Raw genomic sequence first — 20801 nt, 5'->3', positions numbered from 1 at the left:
TGTCTTACTTTTAGAAACCTTTCCTGAGAAAATCTGAGTTACATGTCTCTCTTTGTGGCTGTTGAGAAACTTGACTTCTAATTCCAAAAAATTCACAGCATCCAGGCAATAGCACTTTACTTCCCTCTGGTTAATGGTAACTGTGTCTTTCCTGTTTTATTTTGTGCAGAATCAAGAGAAAACATATTTGTATCCTGTACATCTATTTGACACTGTCTTACATAAACTGGATTGCTAATTATTAAATGCATATTTATATTGTATTTTAGCAGAAAACTACCTACAAATTTTCAGTTTGGAAAGAAATATACTTATCTATATATGTATGTATCTATAGCTATCTATCTTCCTATGTTTGTGTATGTTTGCATGCGTGTGTGTGTGTGTATCCTGCTCTGTGTGTTGAGAAAGCTTAGAAGCTATGACAGTTCAATAGCAATGATTATACTTACCTCCAAAACATTAGCTTCTACATACTATCTTCTAATAAAAGATTCTCTGTCTATCCACACATAACTTCACAGATGCATATCTCACTATAGAATACTTTTTTCCCAGAGAATGTCTTAAGTATTTAATTTAGTACTCTTATTCTCCTTTATGAATAAAATGAGAAAAAAGAATGGAAAAGATAACTAACCTTTGGGATTTAGTATGCTAATATAGTCCTGAGATACACAAGATAAACTAGGCATACGTTGGATCTCTGCCAAAAATTTGCTTTTATTGGCTGTAGAAAATGGAATTTAAGAGTATGTTGGACCATACACCATAATTTTGTTTGGAAATGATAAAGGGGTGGTTGAGCATTCAGTACAGTTTTTTTCTCAGCACCTATGGCTAATTTAGATAGAAAACAAAGATGTTTAAATTGTTGATAAAATTTATTGAAGATATAGAAACATAGTATTTTAAAAATGAGAAAATAGGGATTTTATTCTAAATATAATTATTAAAATCTCAATGGGGATGATAGAATAGTCCAAATCAGCTTTTCATTGATATAAAATCAACAGTAAAACAAGTCACTTAGAATAAATAGTTTATGCCTTGAACTTTCTCCTCAAAATAAACATTCCCTTTTCCCATCTGACATAGAATCAAATGACATTGTTTTGTTTCTAACTAGCATTGTTTTTTCTGGGTTCCATGAATGTTAGTGATTCCCTTCAGGAGAGTTGAAACTGATAAATATTGTTCTTGAGAGTAATCTCAGAGTTTAAAAGAAAATAGTTTTGCTAATAAAAATCAAATTAGCTTCAATGTAAAAAAAGTATAGAAAAGAGGAAAATCCACAGGACAAGAAGATAAGTTAGTGGTTAAAGTGACACTGAATCAAAATATTGTATGGTTTTTGATCCTATTACTTGGATCGGTTTCTGCTCAGAGCAATAACAATGTAAACATATCTTGTTTCATTCCTGGCTGATATTGTTATTTTTTCCATTTGTGAAGCTTAAAAATACTTGGGCTGTTTTAAAGATTAGTGTGTTGGCATAAAACTGCAACATGTCTCCTAAAAGTATTTTCTTTAACCCTCAATTAAATCTTGATTTAAATTGTTTTCAATATGGTCAAGGGCCTTTAGCATCAAAAGAGAATTTCACCAAAACGCATTAAGCAATTAGTATGATATAAATGAGGTGACATGCTGAGCCATGAATATTCAGTATTTATCAGTATTTAAAATGCTAATATGTCAGATAAATGTACCAGTTTTTCAACTGAAAAAATTTAAAGTCAGAATGCAGCATCATTTTTATATCATCTCAGCTTGTATCATATTACTGTTCTAAGTAGAAAAACCAGAATAAATTAATTAAAAAGTATAATGGATACAGCTGGTTTCCCAGGGATATTTTCTGGCATCTTAAGTGCTTACTGGATGAAAGGCATACACAGTTACCAAGTCTCCTGCCAGGAAGAGACCAGGGACCCCTCAGCTGTATCAGATCACCTCTGTCGGTTTAGTCAATAGTTAACAAAGGGTTACAATATATTTCTTAGCCATTGATCACTTACTGGCATTCTGTTTATCATAGATTAAATCAACTCAGAGGAATAGGGTAGAGAAAAGTTTACTGTTATTAAGCATCTGTTGAATTAAGTATAATCTCTCGTGTAGGTCAGGAGTGATTACAACAAATGCCTTGACTTAGGGAACGAATTCTGTCTGAAATGTGAGAGATAACAAACCAACAAGAGACAGGGCTGGTGCTGTTGCATAGCCGGTAAAGCCGCTATCTGCAGCACCGGCATCCCAGTTCAAGTCCAGGCTGCTCCATTTCCGATCCAGCTCTCTGCTATGGCCTGGGAAAGCAGTAGAGGATGCACCTGCGTGGGAGACCTGGAAGAAGCTCCTGGCTCCTGGCTTCCAGTCGACCCAGCTCTGGCCTTTGCAGTCATTTGGGGAGTGAACTGGCGGATGAAAGACCTTTCTTTCTTTCTTTCTCTGGCTCTGCCTCTGCCTCTGTAACTCTGCCTTTCAAATAAATAAATAAAACTAAAAAAAAAAAAAAAAACTGACAAGAGATAGTCATTTACTTTGAAGCAGAGTAGCTATTCATATTGAAAGTTAACAAATCTGCTAATTTTACTGTTTGGTTAATTAACTAACCTATATTACATATTAGTAATGTTTAGTTTAAATGATTAAACATTAATTTAATATGCTTTTAAGTGATTCTCTGATACAGAATAAAAAGCAAGAACTCTGGAAAAGCATGCTTTGACTAGAATCTCAGTTCCCCCTCTAACAAGGTGTGTGATCCAAGGAAGTCATTTAAAGTAGTTAATCTTCAATTTCTTCATCTGCAAAAAAGGGAAAATATTCATGGACACCTTAGAAAATATTTATTTATTTATTTATTTATTTATTTTGACAGGCAGAGTGGACAGTGAGAGAGAGAGACAGAGAGAAAGGTCTTCCTTTTGCCATTGGTTCACCCTCCAATGGCTGTTGCGGCCAGCGGGCTGTGGCCGGCGCACCGCGCTGATCCGAAGCCAGGAGCCAGGTGCTTATCCTGGTCTCCCATGGGGTGCAGGGCCCAAGCACTTGGGCCATCCTCCACTGTACTCCCGGGCCACAGCAGAGAGCTGGCCTGGAAGAGGGGCAACCGGGACAGAATCCGGCACCCCAACCGGGAGTAGAACCCCGTGTGCCGGTGCTGCAAGGTGGAGGATTAGCCTAGTGAGCCGCGGCGCCGGCCAAATATTTATGTTTTATAAGTGACATTACAGCATTTAGACAAATGTCTGATGCATAGCAACTGCATACTTTTTTCATTTTAATCTATATATTAAACTCTAGAATTGTATCTTCAAGTTGCCTAGTTTCAAAAAGAAAACCATTGGGGAAATGTTTACTTTGACAATTTTTTTCATTTACACACACATGCACGTACATGCGTACTTTTTGTTCATATCAAATTTACTACAAGATGTTTCCCCTCATAAATTTTTGTGTCCTTCATTTTCCCTATATAATATTGCACTCAATTTTGCTGTCCTCATAGTTTATGTCATCTATGAGCAATAATTTCCAAGTGGTGGAAGAGGGCCATGGCCATATAAGAGGGCCATGGCCATATAAGAAGGCCATATGGAAATCAGCCAGCAGCTGTTTCAGACTGAAGACATACCTGACCTACTTCTTCCAAAATTCTGAGTCCACCCACTCACCCTCCCCTGTATGAGTTCAACTCATAAAGAGCCCCCCGCCCCTTTTTTTTTTTTTGCTGATCCAGCATATGAGTAGAAAGCAATAGAAGAAACCTGCTGGGGACTGCCAACAAATAGAAGTCCTCACACATCCCAGTAAAGATGATGCTTGTGGACACCTGGCATGTTAGGGATCTGTCCACTGAGGCATTCATGCCTACTCTGCAAGGCCCAGCTGCAAGGCTACCTTTCCACCATGTTTTCTTTAGTGACTCTCCTTTCTCTGGTCAAACACAAACTTGTATCCTTTCTCACAACTCACTGTCTACTGTGTATCATAGTTTCTTATGTCCATGACATGTTGTCCTGCTAGACTCTTGGGTGTTACAGACAGTAAGTGGTAGATGAGTGAATGAATGAACGAGTATAAAATTTCACTCTCTGGACTGTGTCTAAGCTGCTCAAACAACCTTATGCTTCAGAGTGCCATCCCTAAGCTGTCATGGATGTTTGCTGATGACTACAACCACTGGAAAAACTTTTGACATTATAGGGATCGAGCACAAGCTTTGCTTGGAGCCCAGGCGTTGTCTCCTTAACTATGTGACCTTACTCCACAACCCTGGTGTCACTGATGTTTTTGCAGACACCAGTTATGCCATATGACCACAAGCTATAGTTGAACATTTGAACTCTACAATATGAGCTTAGGAAACCTTCTTCTAATTATGCAAATCCTTGACTTTCTTAACATTCCAAGATCCTAACATTCATGTTTGAAAAGTGGGTGCATGTTCAATAACCTTTGACCAACTTCCTTCTTTTCTTACTATTTTGGCCTATTTGTACCATATCAGAGCATATGTTTCTAATGTGAAAAAGAATTTAAATACAATAAATAAGTAAACCCACATCATTCACTTAGTCTTACCATCTAGCTTGTTTTTGTGTCATATTGAAAGCAGATTTTAAAATCAGGTAATTTAGAGTTAACTTTGAATTATTCTTCCAACTTATGAATTCCCTTACTGAATCTGATTTACAAGTACCCTGAAACTCGAGAATTGTAAACCATATGTGACTTTTTAGAACCCAGCAAAATTACAGACCATTTCGCTGTGAAAATTGTAAAGAATCTCAGATATTTGGAACTGAAAGAAAAAACTTCAAAGGCATTTCAAAACAGCTCTGTTCTTTCCACATTACATCCAAAAAAACTATCACCCACTGCTAATGATTGTGCATGACAGCCAATTTTCATGTACCAGCAAATGTATTCACTTACAGTTCTTTTCAGCAGAGTTTTGAATTGGTTTAATTTAGTGTGGTTCAACGGCTCAAACTGATTTTTTTTTTTTATTTAAAGGCTTTATCCACTACAAGGTTTTCATATTCAACTCTAAATCCATTTCATAGCCTGCACAAACACTAATTGTGGTGCCAGGGTGAAAAGATACTATAGAGATCAAGTCATTTTACCTCTGGGGAAACTGAGCCCATACTACATACCAGCACTAAAGCAATGTCCTTTTCCTCGCTCTATAAATCCAGTTAATTAGACGTTATATTTGCAAATATGTTTATATTTAAAATTAAAACTATTGGCAGATGCTATAATTATATTACCTATAGAAGTATACCACACACACACACACACACACACACACTCACCAGGAACAACTTCTAGAGTTTTTGAGGATACTAGTTTTTCAAACCTTGTAATAAGCCTGTGAATAAAAGGCATCAGAGATGACAATACACCCAGATGTGGGTGTTTCCTGCCAAATATAAATGATAAGCAGGAAAAATACACCAAAAATTAAAATGTGAGTAAAAAGATCACCAACTCAGTCTTGCCAAAAACAAAAGTAAAACCACAGACACCTCAATGGGCAATTTATGCTGGACTGTTAATAGTGAAAAGAATGGGATGGGCTGGATAATATCCTTCACTTCATTACCTATAACATGTTCCTTCAGCAAAAGAGGGTGTTTGAGGTTCAAATATTGTCGATGGCATTTCAGATTGAAAGGAGAAAGTACAACTGTCAATTTTCTATTTTGCATAAGTTTGCTTCCCACATTCTTTGAGAGGCACTAGACACTTACTCTTCAGCATTATCTTGATTTCTTTGGCTGGGAAGAGTTATAAAGTGCTAATATCCATAAAACCAGAAAACAAAAATGCCTGAGTTTGTATATCATTCTGTCCCTGACTAGCTTGGGTATTTTGCTTAATGTCCCCATGCTTTCAGTTTCCATATGTTTAAAATAGACTTCAGAATGGTAACTACTTCACAGAACTGCCCTAATTAAGTAAATTGAACCATAGTAATTTTAACAACTGTATGGAGTATGTAGCCAACTGTATAGAGTATGTAGCCTTTAACTAAAAAAAAAAAAAAAAAAAAAAATTAGATTTCTGGGGCCAGGCTTAGAGCACAGCAGGTTAAGGTTCCACCTACAATACTGTCATCCCATATCAGACTGCCAGTTCAATGCGAGGCTGCTTTGTTTCTGATCCAGCTCCTTGCTGATGAGCCTGGAAAGCAGGTAAAGCTGGCACAAGCAGTTAAAGCTGACCCAAGGACTTGGGTTCCTGCTACTCACATGGGAGACCGGGATGGAATTCCTGTCTCTTGACTTTGGCCTGGACCCAGCCCAGGTGGTAGTAGCCATTTGGGGACCAGCGGATGAAGGGTCTCTCTCTCTCTGTCTCTCTGTCTCTCTCTCTCTCCCTTTCAAAATAAATAAATCTTTTTTTTTTAATTTAGACTTCAGCCGTTATAACATGCTAGATTAAATTAAACCAACTAAGATACTCCATTATACTGACTGCTACAACATACAAGATATAAGCAAAATTATTTTTGCTTCATAAATTGTCAAGATTAAATATGATAATATAAATTTATAAAATTCTGAGCATAGTACCTAGAACATAGTAAAATGTACTTACTTTACTTTTGTTTATTTAAATGACAGAGTGATGAGAAAGAGGAAGAGAGAGAGCACGCAACAGAGAGATCTTCCATCAACTGGTTCATTCCCTAAATGTCCTCAACAGCCAGAATTGAGCCAAGTGGAAGCCAGGAGCCAGAAACTCCATCCTGGACTCCTATGGAAGTGGCAAGGACCCAATTATCTGAACCATCATTGCTGCCTACTAGGGTGCACATTAGTAGGAAACCAGATTAGAAGCATGGAGTACCCGGGACTTGAATCAAGCACTCTGATGTGGGATGCAGGCGTTCCAAGTGAAGGCTTAAGCTACTTTGCCACTTACTCGTCCCAATAAATATTGGCTTTTTATTTGTCATCATCAACATTATTATCACTGGCATTATTTGTAACTACTCTTATTGCCAGCTGCTGTCTCTTTTTCTCCCTATAAAAGGAAATAAAAGCATTCTTAAGCACAAAGCATATTTTTTCAAAAGACTGTGGCACCCACAAAAATTTATTAACCCAGAGCCAATAAAGGATTGGGCAAAGGAAAAGAATAGAAAAATTGGGGATATAGGGTGCTAAATTGAGCCAAAATCTTTCCAGTTGGAGAAATAAACCATAAAATCTTCCTTGAGTATAATTCAGAAATGTTCAGTTTATGACTCCAGCTCAGTTCATGTGCCTTTGTTAGCCCAGGGGCCAAAATGCAAGCTCTGCACATGAAAGTGAATTTATTGGCTCAAGGCAGGAGACAATAATCCAATGACATCAAGCTAGTTCTCAAAAAATGGTTTTTTTCTTAATGAAATAAACATTACTTAGGAAATGAAAATCCTTTGCAGTTTGATTGAATCAAGAACTGGTGAGGCTCAAATCAGGCTCATTCCTGTTAATGCTATTGTTTTCTTTACAAATTCCCAGAGTTATGCACTGGTAATTATAATTTCTTCACCAGAGACATGTTACATTAATATTATATTTGTGAGAACTGTGAGATATTCATGATGTATAAAAACACAACAAGTACGGGGCCGACACTGTGGCGCAGTGGGTTAAAGCACCATATAGGTGTCAGTTTGAATCCCGGCTGCTCAACTTCTGATTCAGACCCCTGGTAATGCTCCTGAGAAATCAGAAAAGGATGGTCCAAATCCTTGGGTCCCTGCATCCACCTGGGAGATCCGGAAGAAGCTGCTGGTTCCTGGCTTTGGATTGGCTCAGCTCTGGCTATTGCAGCCATTTGGTGTGTGAACCAGCAGATGGAAGACCTCTCTCTCTCTCTGTCTCTACCTCTCTCTATAACTAACTCTGTATTTCAAATAAGTAAATAAAAATAAATCTTTAAAAATTACAAGTATAAAAACTAAGAATTGTTCTTATTGCAAAATTTCTGTGTCTTGACTATAAAAGGAAGACATCTGCAGCTGGCACTGTGTATCCGTTTCTAAGAACAATAGAGAATATAAAAAGCACATACATCACCCATGTCAAGTCCTTTCCTTCTGACAAATGTGATTTACAAATAATTTAAGCTTATTCTCTGTAATTCCCATTGAAGTTAATGAAGACTGGGCTGTAAAATGCATTCAAGCGATCACAATGTGCCCCTGTGTCCCACGAACTTGTGCTGATAATTAGCCCATGTGGTCAGTAGCTGGAACAGACTCTTGGTGAGCTCCAATGGCACCAAGGCAGAGTGGTTGCAGTGGGATCAATGGAAAGCATTGACAGGGATCTCTTGGAATATAAGGGACCCCATGGCCTGACTTACGACTCACCCAAGAGAAATCTAAAGGGTAAAAAAACTGACTGACACCTCGATGAAGAAAGATGGACCCCCAGGAGCCAACCTGCACTCCTGGTGTTGACGGTGGGGAAGGATCTACAAGGGTTTCCTTGGTCTCGATTCAGCCAGGAAGAGAATGAGCTACTTTGGAATCACCTTGCATCCTGCCAAAGAGCATCTCCTGGAAGAGTGCAAAGACCTCAGCTGCAAGAAGGTGTAGGATCTCTAAGTGCCTTGGAGATGGGGATGATGACTGCTTAGAAATTCACCCTAAGGCAAGGCAGGAGGAACCCTCAAATTGCTCCATCACAGTCAGCCAAAACCTCAGTATAACAAAGGGAAGAGAAGAAAGGAAGGAGTGAGAGAGGGAGGCAAGAAAAGAAGGCATGCAAGAGAGGAAAGGGGGGAGGGAGGGACGAAGGGAAGGAGAAAAACAGTAAACATGAAGCAGCTCTGTGAATGCAGGTGAGTTAGAAATGTGCCAGGGGATTCCAACACAATCCCATCAAGATTGCATGTACCAATGCCATCTCACTAGTCGAAGTGATCAATTTCTTTTCACAATTGATCACACTGATAGGTCTAAAAGTCAAAGGGATCACACAAACAAGACTAGTGTCTGTGAATACTAACTGATAGAATAAAAAAGGGAGAGAATGATCCAACATGGGAAGTGGGATACATAGCAGACTCATAGAAGGGCAGATGTCCTAAACAGCACTCTGGCCTCAGAATCAGCCCTTAAGGCATTTGGATCTGGCTGAAGAGCCCATGAGAGTATTTTAGGCATGGAAAGCCAAGACACTCTGGCAAAAAAAAAAAAAAAAAAAAAAACACAAACAACACCTAAATGAAAGATCTCTGCGAGTGAGATCCCAGTAGAAAGAACGGGGCCATCAAAGAAGGCAGTACCTTTCTCTGAAGGGAGGAGAGAACTTCCATTTTGACTATGACCTTTTCTAAATAAGATCGAAGTCAGTGAACTTAAGAGGCTTCCATAGCCTTGGCAACTCATGACAAGAGCCTAGGGAGATTACTGACGCTATAAACAAGAGTGTCAAATTGTTAAGTCAACAACAGGAGTCACTGTGTGCTTACTCCTCATGTGGGATCTCTGTCCTTAATGTGTTGTCCAATGTGAAGTAATGCTATAACTAGTACTCAAACGGTATTTTACACTTTATGTTCTGTGCGGGTACAAACTGATGAAATCTTTACTTAATATATACTGAATCAATCTTCTGTATATAAAGATAATTGAAAATGAATCTTGATGTGAATGGAATGGGAGAGGGAGCAGGAGATGGGAGGGGTGCTAGTGGGAGGGAAGTTATCGGGGGGGAGCCATTGTAATCCATAAACTGTACTTTGGAAAATTATATTTACTAAATGAAAGTTTTTTTAAAAAGGAGTTAAATTTCTAGCCAACAAAAAAATAGAAGGTGACTGTGCCCCCACTTATTTTCCTACCATGATGTTTTTTTTTTTTTTTAATTTTTTTTTTTTTTTGACAGGCAGAGTGGACAGTGAGAGAGAGAGACAGAGAGAAAGGTCTTCCTTTGCCGTTGGTTCACCCTCCAATGGCCGCCGCTGCAGCCGGCGCACCGCGCTGATCCGATGGCAGGAGCCAGGATCCAGGTGCTTTTCCTGGTCTCCCATGGGGTGCAGGGCCCAAGCACTTGGGCCATCCTCCACTGCACTCCCTGGCCACAGCAGAGAGCTGGCCTGGAAGAGGGGCAACCGGGACAGAATCCGGCGCCCCGACCGGGACTAGAACCCGGTGTGCCGGCGCCGCAAGGTGGAGGATTAGCCTATTGAGCCACGGCGCCGGCTTACCATGATGTTCTACATAAGCAGATCCAAACTGAGAGATTAGAAAACCTTTCAGTTTAAATAATGTTGTATACATTGATGATTATACTAAATGGGGTATATCATTGCTGAGACATGTGTGTGTGTGTGTGTGTGTGTGTGTGTGTGACCAGAATGACTAGATGTCTTTTATGGCTTAAGAGTAATCACGTATCATAGCTCCTGCTCAGAATTTTGTGAGCCACCTGAGTAAAGCATGATGATGGCAAGACTCAGGGTTATTCCTTTACATTGGTATCATCATATCAACCATGTATTATAAAGTAGGTACTCTGACTAAACAGCTCAAGAAACTTTCTGGAATAGTCACTGCAGGAGGCCATGTTACTCTTCGTCCTGAGAAATATTAGTAAGACCATTCAACAGCCCAATGCAGAAGCATGCTGCCCCCATTTACTCTGTTTATTTTCTTTTTACTACCACCAGCAGAATTAATAATAATTATTATTAATATTATTATTTATAGAATTATTAAATATACTGATTACAATTATTTCTGAATCCTTCTACAAAAGGACATTGTGGTTCTTGAATTTATTGCAAACGTATCTTTTTTTTTTATTTGACAGGTAGAGTTGTAGACAGTGAGAGAGACATAGAGAAAGGTCTTGCTTCCATGGTTCACCCCGTAATGGCCACTACGGCCAGCGCTGTGCCAATCCAAAGCCAGGAGCCAGGTGCCTCTTCCTGGTCTCCCATGCGGGTACAGGGCCCAAGCCCTTGGGCCATCCTCCACTGCCTTCCCGGGCCACAGCAGAGAGCTGAACTGGAAGAGGAGCAACCGAGACAGAATCCAGTGCCCATATGGGATGCTGGTGCCGCCGGTGGAGGATTAACCAAGTGAGCCACGGCGCCAGCCTCGCAAACATATCTTTAAAAACAAAAAGTTACCAGTACTATACTGTAAAACACAATGAATAACATATTTATACAAAAGCTAACATTTCATCAGACATTAAGTCCAATTGAATTTTTTTCTTTCCAAATCTATATTTACTGATGGTATTTTATAGACTTGTTTCTAAACAGATATACTTTTTTAAATTTATGAAAGTCGTGTTTTGCTCGGGAATACTATTATTCACATAGTGCATAGGTTGTTTTATCAGAGATGCTGGTTTGCCAAGCTTCGGATGCAGAAATAGTAAGACTTGAGTTCAGTTTTGTCCAGCTAGTCATTCCCCTTTTCCTGGAGGCTCTGGCAGCGGGTACTGCTGAGGAAGCGTCCTGTCACCTCCAGTTCTGCTCTCACATTTGAATCCACTATGGTAGAACTCTCATGTCCTTAAGATGCAAGGCCTAGCAAAAACCCTCCCACAAAGCCTCTGGATATCCCAATGTTCTGTTTGATAAATTCTTTTGCTTCTTTAATTATATTGTTGATTTCAATTGTTGCTTTATTTGCTCATTTCTTAATCTATATTTTTGTTTTGTTTACATCTTTTCAACTCTCTTCCACTCATCCTACACAAAGCCACTGTAAATGCCAATCTGAAGGAGAAGAAAACCATCACCTACTGCAATTGCTGCAAGTCTTACAAGTTCCTGGAACAAAAATACTGCATACCAGCCCGTCATGAAACCTATTACCATCTGGCAGCTACTAAGTATTTTTCTACAATAGGTCCCAAGCTATGGCCAAACACTTGGATTCCCACAGTTGTGTCTTCTTAAATCTCAGTTAAATCCAACACTACTTAAGAGTTGTCATCACTTTCGTAGTCTTGGGGAGGGGTGTTCCAGGTCTCCATGATACAACCAGAACAAGTCTGCTTATTTTCTGAAAGTATTTTGAACTTATTAAAAAAATACTTCTTTGCACAGGGCATTCCTTTAATGGGAGAATTTACAAACAAGTGTGTGGGCTAGCCATTCAGAATAAATTATGATTAGATGATTTCTGACACATCACATACATGCTTGTAAAAAGTTTTATTTTCTTTTTAAAAAGACTATTTATTTATCTGAGAGGTAGAGTTACAAAGAGAGGGAGAAACATACACACACACACACACACAGAGAGAGAGAGAGAGAGAGAGAGAGAGAGAGAGAGAGCTTCCAGCCGCTGGTCCACTCCCCAAATGGCCACAATGGTTGGAACTGGATGTATCCAAAGGCAGGAGCCAGGAGCTTCCTCTGGGTCTCCCCCATAGGTGCAAGGGCCCAAGGACTTGGGCCATCTTCCACTGCTTTCCCAGGCCCATTTGCAGAGAGCTGGATCGAAGAAGCAGCCAGAATACAAACTAGTGCCCATACAGGATGTCAGCGCCACAGGCAAAGGCTTAGCCTACCACACCACAGCACCAGCCCCAAAAGTGTTTATTTTCATCTACTCAAAATCATCTTCTTGAAAGGAAGGGAGAGACATACCTTCCATTCTTTCATCCATCTGCTGGTTCACTCCCCAAATGCCCACAGCAGCCAGTGCTGGGACAGGCGGAAGCCAGGATTTGAGAACTTCACCTGGATCCCCCAAATGAGTGTCAGGGATGCAAACACTGAAGCCATCATCTGCTGCCTCCCAGGATGTGCACTAACCAGAAGCTGGTTTGGAAACAAGGTAGCCAGTACTCAAACAGGCACACTGATATGGGATGAGGGCATCCCAACAGTGGCTTATCCTACTACAGCATGATGCATGCATGATACCTGCCTCTCATGTGTACATTTTAATACAAAATAATCCAAGAAAATTCAGGTCTATCTTTGCAACCAGATAGATGTGGACTCAAGATAGGTATAAAATGTTGCTTCCTTAATCGTCAGTGTTGCTTAGCTCTACTCAGGGTCTCAAACCAATTAGTCCCTTCCTTGCTTCCAAAGTGTGCATTTTGGATCAGCAGAATCAGCACCACCAAGGAACTTGTCAACAATGCAAATGTAATCACAGTTCCTCCCAAGCCCACTGAATCAGAAACACTGATTCAGTGTTGGGACAATAGTTTGTTATTTTAATAAGGCCTGGGGGAGAGTGTGATAAACACTAAAATTCCAAAATCATTGTGATAGACCCAAAGATCCATTTATTAAAAAAATTTTTGTAAATTCAATGCAATACCAATCAAGATACCGAAGACCTTCTTCTCAGATCTGGAAAAATTGGTGCTGAAATTTATATGGAGGCACAAGAGACTTCGAATAGCTAAAGCAATTTTGTACAACAAAAACAAAGCTGGAGGCATCACAATACCAGATTTCAGGACATACTACAGGGCAGTTGTAATCAAAACAGCATGGTACTGGTACAGAAACAGATGGATAGACCAATGGAACAGAATTGAAACACCAGAAATCAACCCAAACATCTACAGCCAACTTATATTTGATCAAGGATCTAAAACCAATTCCTGGAGCAAGGACAGTCTATTCAATAAATGGTGCTGGGAAAATTGGATTTCCACGTGCAGAATCATGAAGCAAGACCCCTACCTTACGCCTTACACAAAAATCCACTCAACATGGATTAAAGACCTAAATCTAAGACCTGACACCATCAAGTTACTAGAGAACATTGGAGAAACCCTTCAAGATATTGGCACAGGCAAAGAGTTTCTGGAAAAGACCCGGGAGGCACAGGCAGTCAAAGCCAAAATTAACTATTGGGATTGCATCAAATTGAGAAGTTTCTGTACTGCAAAAGAAACAGTCAGGAAAGTGAAGAGACAACCGACAGAATGGGAAAAAATATTTGCAAACTATGCAACAGATAAAGGGTTAATAACCAGAATCTACAAAGAGATCAAGAAACTCCACAAAAACAAAACCAACAACCCATTTAAGAGATGGGCCAAGGACCTCAATAGACATTTCTCAAAAGAGGAAATCCAAATGGCCAACAGGCACATGAAAAAATGTTCAAGGTCATTAGCAATCAGGGAAATGCAAATCAAAACCAAAATGAGGTTTCACCTCACCCCGGTTAGAACGGCTCACATACAGAAATCTACCAACAACAGATGCTGGCGAGGATGCGGGGAAAAAGGGACACTAACCCACTGTTGGTGGGAATGCAAACTGGTCAAGCCACTATGGAAGTCAGTCTGGAGATTCCTCAGAAACCTGAAGATAACCCTACCGTTCGACCCAGCCATCCCACTCCTTGGAATTTACCCAAAGGAATTTAAATTGGCAAACAAAAAAGCGGTCTGCACCCTAATGTTTATTGCAGCTCAATTCACAATGGCTAAGACCTGGAACCGACCTAAATGCCCATCAACGGTAGACTGGATAAAGAAATTATGGGATATGTACTCTTTAGAATACTATACCGCAGTAAGAAACAATGAAATCCAGTCATTTGCAACAAAATGGAGGAATCTGGAACACATCATGCTGAGTGAAATAAGCCAGTCCCAAAGGGACAAATACCATATGTTCTCCCTGATCGGTGACAACTGACTGAACACCAAAAAGGAAACCTCCTGAAGTGAAATGGACACTATGGGAAACGGTGACTTGATCAGCATAGCCCTGACTGTTAATGAACAACTTAATACATTATCCCTCTTAGTATTTTTTTTGTCTGTTCTACTTAATATGACTGGTTTAATTCTGTAATTAATACACAGTTATTCTTAAGTGTTAAAAATTAACTGAAATGTGATCCCTGTTAAACATAAGAGTGGGAATAAGAGAGGGAAGAGATGTATAATTTGGGACATGCTCAAGCTGACTTGCCCCAAATGATAAAGTTAAAAACATACCAGGGGATTCCAATTCAATCCCATCAAGGTGGCATGTACCAATGCCATCTCACTAGTCCAAGTGATCAATTTCAGTTCACAATTGATCATAATGAAAGGACTAAGAGTCAAAGGGAGCACATAAACAAGTCTAGTACCTGCTAACACTAACCGATGGAATAAATAAAGGGGAGAGTGATCCAACATGGGAAGCGAGATACTCAGCAGACTCATAGAATGGCAGATGTCCTAAATAGCACTCTGGCCTCAGAATCAGCCCTAAAGGCATTCGGATCTGGCTGAAAAGCCCATGAGAGTATTTCAGGCATGGAAAGCCAAGACACTCTGGCAAAAGATCTCTGCGAGTGAGATCCCAGTGGAAAGAACAGGGCTTCAAAGAAGGAGGTACCTTTCTCTGAAGGGAGGAGAGAACCTCCACTTTGACTATGACCTTGTCTAAACAAGATAAGAATCGGAGAACTCAGAGGGCTTCCATAGCCTTGGAAACTCATGACTGGAGCATAGGGAGATTACTGATGCCATAGACAGGAGTGTCAATTTGTAAAGTCAACAACAGGAGTCACTGTGCACTTACTCCTCATGTAGAATCTCTGTCCTTAATGTGCTGTGTATTGCGATTTAATGCTATAATGAGTACTCAAACAATATATTTCACTTTGTGTTTCTATGGGGGTGCAAACTGTTGAAATCCTTACTTAATGCATACTAAACTGATCCTCTGTAAAAAAAAAAAAAAAAAAAAAAAAAGAAAGAAATGATCAACTCCCAACTTGACTCTCACTGGGATTAAACATGACAATAGGTCTGATCTGATTTCATCATCATTTAAAAAAAAATCATCTATTATTTTTCACTTTATGTTTCTGTGTGGGAGCAAACTGTTGAAATCCTTACTTAATGTATACTAAGCTCATCTTCTGTATATTAAGATAATCGAAAATGAATCTTGATGTGAATGGAAGGGGAGAGGGAGTGGGAAAGGGGAGGGTAGTGGGTGGGAGGGACGGTATGTGGGGGAAGCCATTGTAATCCATAAGTCGTACTTTGGAAATTTATATTCATTAAATAAAAGTTAAAAAAAAATTTTGTAGTGTTCCCTTTATTATACATTTATAACTTATATAATTATAACTTAATAAATAACATGATTTGACTACCACAATAAACAAAATCAATATGATTCCTTATATATAATATAGCACAAATAAAATTAATAAAATAATATGAATTTTCATATATACTAACATACTCAGGTATGATGAGATGTAGAAGACATCCTGAAATTACAAATGATTATATTAACCACTGCAAACAAACAGCTACACATGCAGAAAAGAGCTATGAACCACTTAGAAAATTTCATGGATACTAAAAACCTTGTCAAGGAGGCTGGCGCCGCAGCTCACTAGGCTAATCCTCCGCCTTGCAGCACCGGCACACCGGGTTCTAGTCCCAGTCGGGGCACCGGATTCTGTCCCGGTTGCCCCTCTTCCAGGCCAGCTCTCTGCTGTGGCCAGGGAGTGCAGTGGAGGTTGGCCTAAGTGCTTGGGCCCTGCACCCCATGGGAGACCAGGATAAGTACCTGGCTCCTGCCATCAGATCAGCGTGGTGCGCCGGCTGCGGTGGCCATTGGAGGGTGAACCAACGGCAAAGGAAGACCTTTCTCTCTGTCTCTCTCTCTCTCACTGTCCACTCTGCCTGAAAAAAAAAAAAAAAAAAAAAAAAAAAAAAAAAAAAAAAACCTTGTCAAGGCATATGTCAGGCATATTGTGTGTAAATGTGTGTTGATATTGAAAACGTAATTTGTTTCTAGGCATATACATATATATATATATATAGAGAGAGAGAGAGAGAGAGGCACCTTTTCAAATGTCTTGTAGGGGATTTTAAAATATTCTAGGATGAAAGACAGCTTTTCATATTGTGAGACTTCTAGCACCTCGCACACTAAGTGCCTATGGTGTTCCTTAGTTATTAGAAAAAATAAAAATTATACCCCAATATTTTCAAACACTTCTATATGGATCCAGCTGGACATGAATGAAGCCATCTTGGTTGTAACTGCCAACTTGCCTTTTAGATGACCCTGACAGTCATCGCAAATACTACGGGATAAACAAAGTCATTAAGATAATCTACCGAACATTTTATCCTGGGAACCAATGCCTGGAATGTCTTTTATCTGATGCCTGAAATATTAATATTTCTTGAGAAAGTCCAGGTGCACTTCAGTTAGCTATGAACTACCTTTTGTCTACAAAACATCCTTTTTCTGCTGCCTTATGGCATGGGAATTCCCTTGTCTTGTAGCAGCCCAAGACCATACTTCTCTCTGTAAGTGCCTAATATATTATGCTTTGTGTAATCCTGATTTATCTACTACTTTCTTTGGTCTCAATGCCACTTCTGCTTTTCACACCCAGTTCTCATAAACTTGGTTTTCCCAAAACAATTTCCTAATAGTCAGGATTAACGTATTTGAGAATCCCTATCTGGATGGATTAGGTTGGTAGATGTTCCCTTTCCTGTTAGGTACTTAAATACATTTCCAGGGAAGCTGTGCTCTCAATCTCAGGTAACAATTCCGCTGACCTTGAAAAAGGCAAATTCATTACTACTTTTAGTCTGCTGGATGATTTTTGCAAAAAATTTCACATTCTAAAATAGTCCTAATTATTTGCTGGTGACCCCTCATAATCTTATTTTACTGACCTTGCCGTGAACTCTGCTATGTCTAACATATAAGCCACTTTTCTCAAGTATCATACATTCTTATATTAAGCACTTAACTTACAAGATAGGAAATTATAAATAAACAAGATCTTCTGCAGCCATCTACCTGTAGACAATTTAAATGATGCATTTGAACAAAAATTACTAGACAAAATTTCAGAAATGATTGCACTTTGTAGATGGTAATTAAGTATACTATAAAAAACTTAAGATTCTTCAAGGTGACTTCCAAATCTGAAAGTCTATGGTTCTATGAAAAGGTTTGATTGGACACCACAGTGCCAGAATAGGTCAGTGCTAATGAATGGCCTTGGTGGTGATAATGATAATGATGTGATGACTGGCAAATCTCAAAGTAGAAGTCTTCATTCTTATGTAAGTGAATTATCTGAAATGAATGTGTGTACTGACAAGCAGTATAAAATAGAAATAATTCTAAGAAACACTTTGGAGATATATATATATATGTATATATACATGTACATATACATTATATATACACACAGAGATAGATTTACATATAGATATAATGTTTTTGGCATTATGTGAAGGACTTTTTCTCAACCAAAAAAAAAAAAAACTGGCTAAATAATAGCTATGAGAGGTGGAAATTTAAGATGATTACAAGGAGAATAGGCTTGGCTTAATGAGAGAATTACTCATGGAAAATGAAATTGATTATATTTAAGGAATATCTTTGTTACTTGTGTTGGCTGAAGTAAAATTTAGGCTCTGATAAGTTCAAGTCAAAACTCCTGTACCTTTCGCTGTTGATAAAGGAAATGTTCATCTATAAGTCACTGATACTATCAAAGGTATAAGCCAAAGATACATGATAGTGAGATACATTTTCAAAAATAATAGTTTTCATAGCTTGTACAAAAATTTCAAGAGGAAGTAAATGATCTTCTTTTGAAATAAAATGGAGTAACAGTACAATGGATAACAAAGATCATCAACCGAATATGAGAAGGCTTCCTATAATCCCAGGTCCTAAACCCCAAATTGAACAAGAAAGACTTTCCCCTGCCTTCATTTCCCACGGTGGTACCCAACTGTATTTATACCCTCCTCTTTGCCCTTCCTTGCCTCTCATGGACCACTATCTTACTCTCTTTCCATGAAATACACTCCTTAGCTACAACAAAAGGGTGAGAACGTGTCTTTCTGTGTCTAGCTTGTTTCACTTAACAAGACATCTCCCAGTTCCATCCATGCTGCCACAAATGATAGGATTTTATTCTTTTTGTGGCCAAATAATATGTCATTGTGTATTCATGGGTACTCTAAAATTTTGTGGAAATGGAACCAGAAGATAATTTTGATTTGGCATGAAAGAAATTTTTGTACTTAATTTATTTATTTGAAAGAGTTACAGAGAGAAAGGAAGAGAAAGAGTGAGGAGAGGTGAGGAGGGAGGGAGGGGGGAAGAGAGAGATTCTCCTCAGCTGCTGGTTCACTCCCCAAATGGACATAATGGCCAGGGCTGGGCCAGGTCGAACCCAGGAGCTAGGAGTTTCTTACAGGTCTCCCACATGGGTATGGAGGCCCAAACACTTTGGCCATCTTCCGATGCTTTCCCAAGCACATTAGCAGGGAGCTGCATGGGAAGTGGAGCAGCAGGACTTGAACTAGTGCCTATATGAGATGCCAATGCCTCAGGCAGCAGCTTTACCTGATATGCCACAATGCTGGCCTAAAAAAAATTTGAAATCCGTGTATACAAGTGGTCTTCAACAAGTTCATGAAAACTACTTATCATATAAAAAAGAAACCGTGCATGGGTTTCAAAGATTTTGCAACAAAATAACAATTTTTATTCAATTTTTCTATGGTTTTTTTTTTTAAGTACTCCCACATATGCAATATTTTCTTTATCCATTTATCTGTTGGTGGCCACCTAGGCTGACTCCAGGCTTGGTTATTGTAAATCATGAGAACAGGCATCTCTTTGATATGCTGACTTCATTGCCTTTAGAGATATACCTGGTAGAGGGATTGTTAAACCATATGATAGTCCTTTTTTTTCAGTTTTCTGAGGAGTCTCCATACTGTTTTCATAATTTACATTCCCACTAATAGTGTGCATGAGTTCCATTTCTTTACATGCTAGCCAGGATTTGTTAACTTTTATCTTTTTGATAATAGCCAAAAGTATAGCTAGAAAAGGGAAAATGAATTCCAGTGTTCCATAGTACAATAGTGTAACCACAGCCTATAATAAATTACTATTATATATTTCAAAATAACTAAGAGACAATTTATTCTTAGTTATTTACCAAGTCATAGAAATTATAAATGTAGAAATAGAAATGTTAATTACCCTGATTTGTTCATTACACATTATATAGATATATCAAATTATCTTATTGTACCTCAAAAGTATGTGCAAATATTATGTATAAATCAAAAATGATTTTTTGACTTTTTAAAATTGGCACAAGCACCATGGAGTTATCCAAAATGAACATTTTTTAAATGGTAACATCTTTATTTTCCTGTTTAGTCAACTACATTTTACCCAGTTCACAATCTGTATCAGGCACCACTCTGCTTTTGAAAGAAAAGAGTGAACAAAACACAGAAAGTCTCTGTGTTTATGAAATTTCCATTCTATCTCAGGATGAGAATAATTCAGTAACTAAACATGTCAGGTATAACAAGTACTACCCCGATAAACAGGCTGTGGATGGGGGATAGTGATGAAATGGTATTTTTTAATTTGTTGCTAATTCAATCTTCAGAATAACACTCTTAAGCAACTAAAAAGGTTAATGTGAGTCTAATCTTCAAAAGAGAAAACTAAAATTCAGAGATGACTACAGGAAATAGAGAATTCAGGACCAAGTCTGAGAATTCCCAACTCAGCCTTGTATGTTTTCTTATGTCAGGCATCACACATCAGGGGAAATTGTGTTGGCTGGAAGAGTTTCTTTAAACAAAGAAAAATGTAGGGGAAGACAAAATTGGTGTGTAGGCAACCACTTTTTTTTTGACAGGCAGAGTTAGACAGTGAGAGAAAAAGAGAGAGAGAAAGGTCTTCCTTTTCCGTTGGTTCACTCCCCAAGTGGCCACTATGGCCGGCGCATTGCGGCTGG

The 20801-nt window shown here is 38.8% G+C and overlaps 1 protein-coding gene and 1 pseudogene across 4 annotated transcripts in view; both read right to left on the bottom strand.

The window, feature by feature from the left end:
* The window catches only part of PDE1A (phosphodiesterase 1A), a 372031-nt gene that overhangs the window by 278542 nt on the left and 72688 nt on the right, over window positions 1-20801 (bottom strand). The gene's annotated exons all lie outside the window — the stretch shown is intronic.
* Window positions 1164-14462, bottom strand: LOC127491739 (FUN14 domain-containing protein 1 pseudogene; annotated as a pseudogene).

The sequence above is a fragment of the Oryctolagus cuniculus genome, chromosome 3 (genome assembly GCF_964237555.1).
Source record: "Oryctolagus cuniculus chromosome 3, mOryCun1.1, whole genome shotgun sequence".
Classification (NCBI taxonomy): Eukaryota; Metazoa; Chordata; class Mammalia; order Lagomorpha; family Leporidae; genus Oryctolagus; species Oryctolagus cuniculus.
This window is presented reverse-complemented; position numbering and strand designations above follow the sequence as displayed.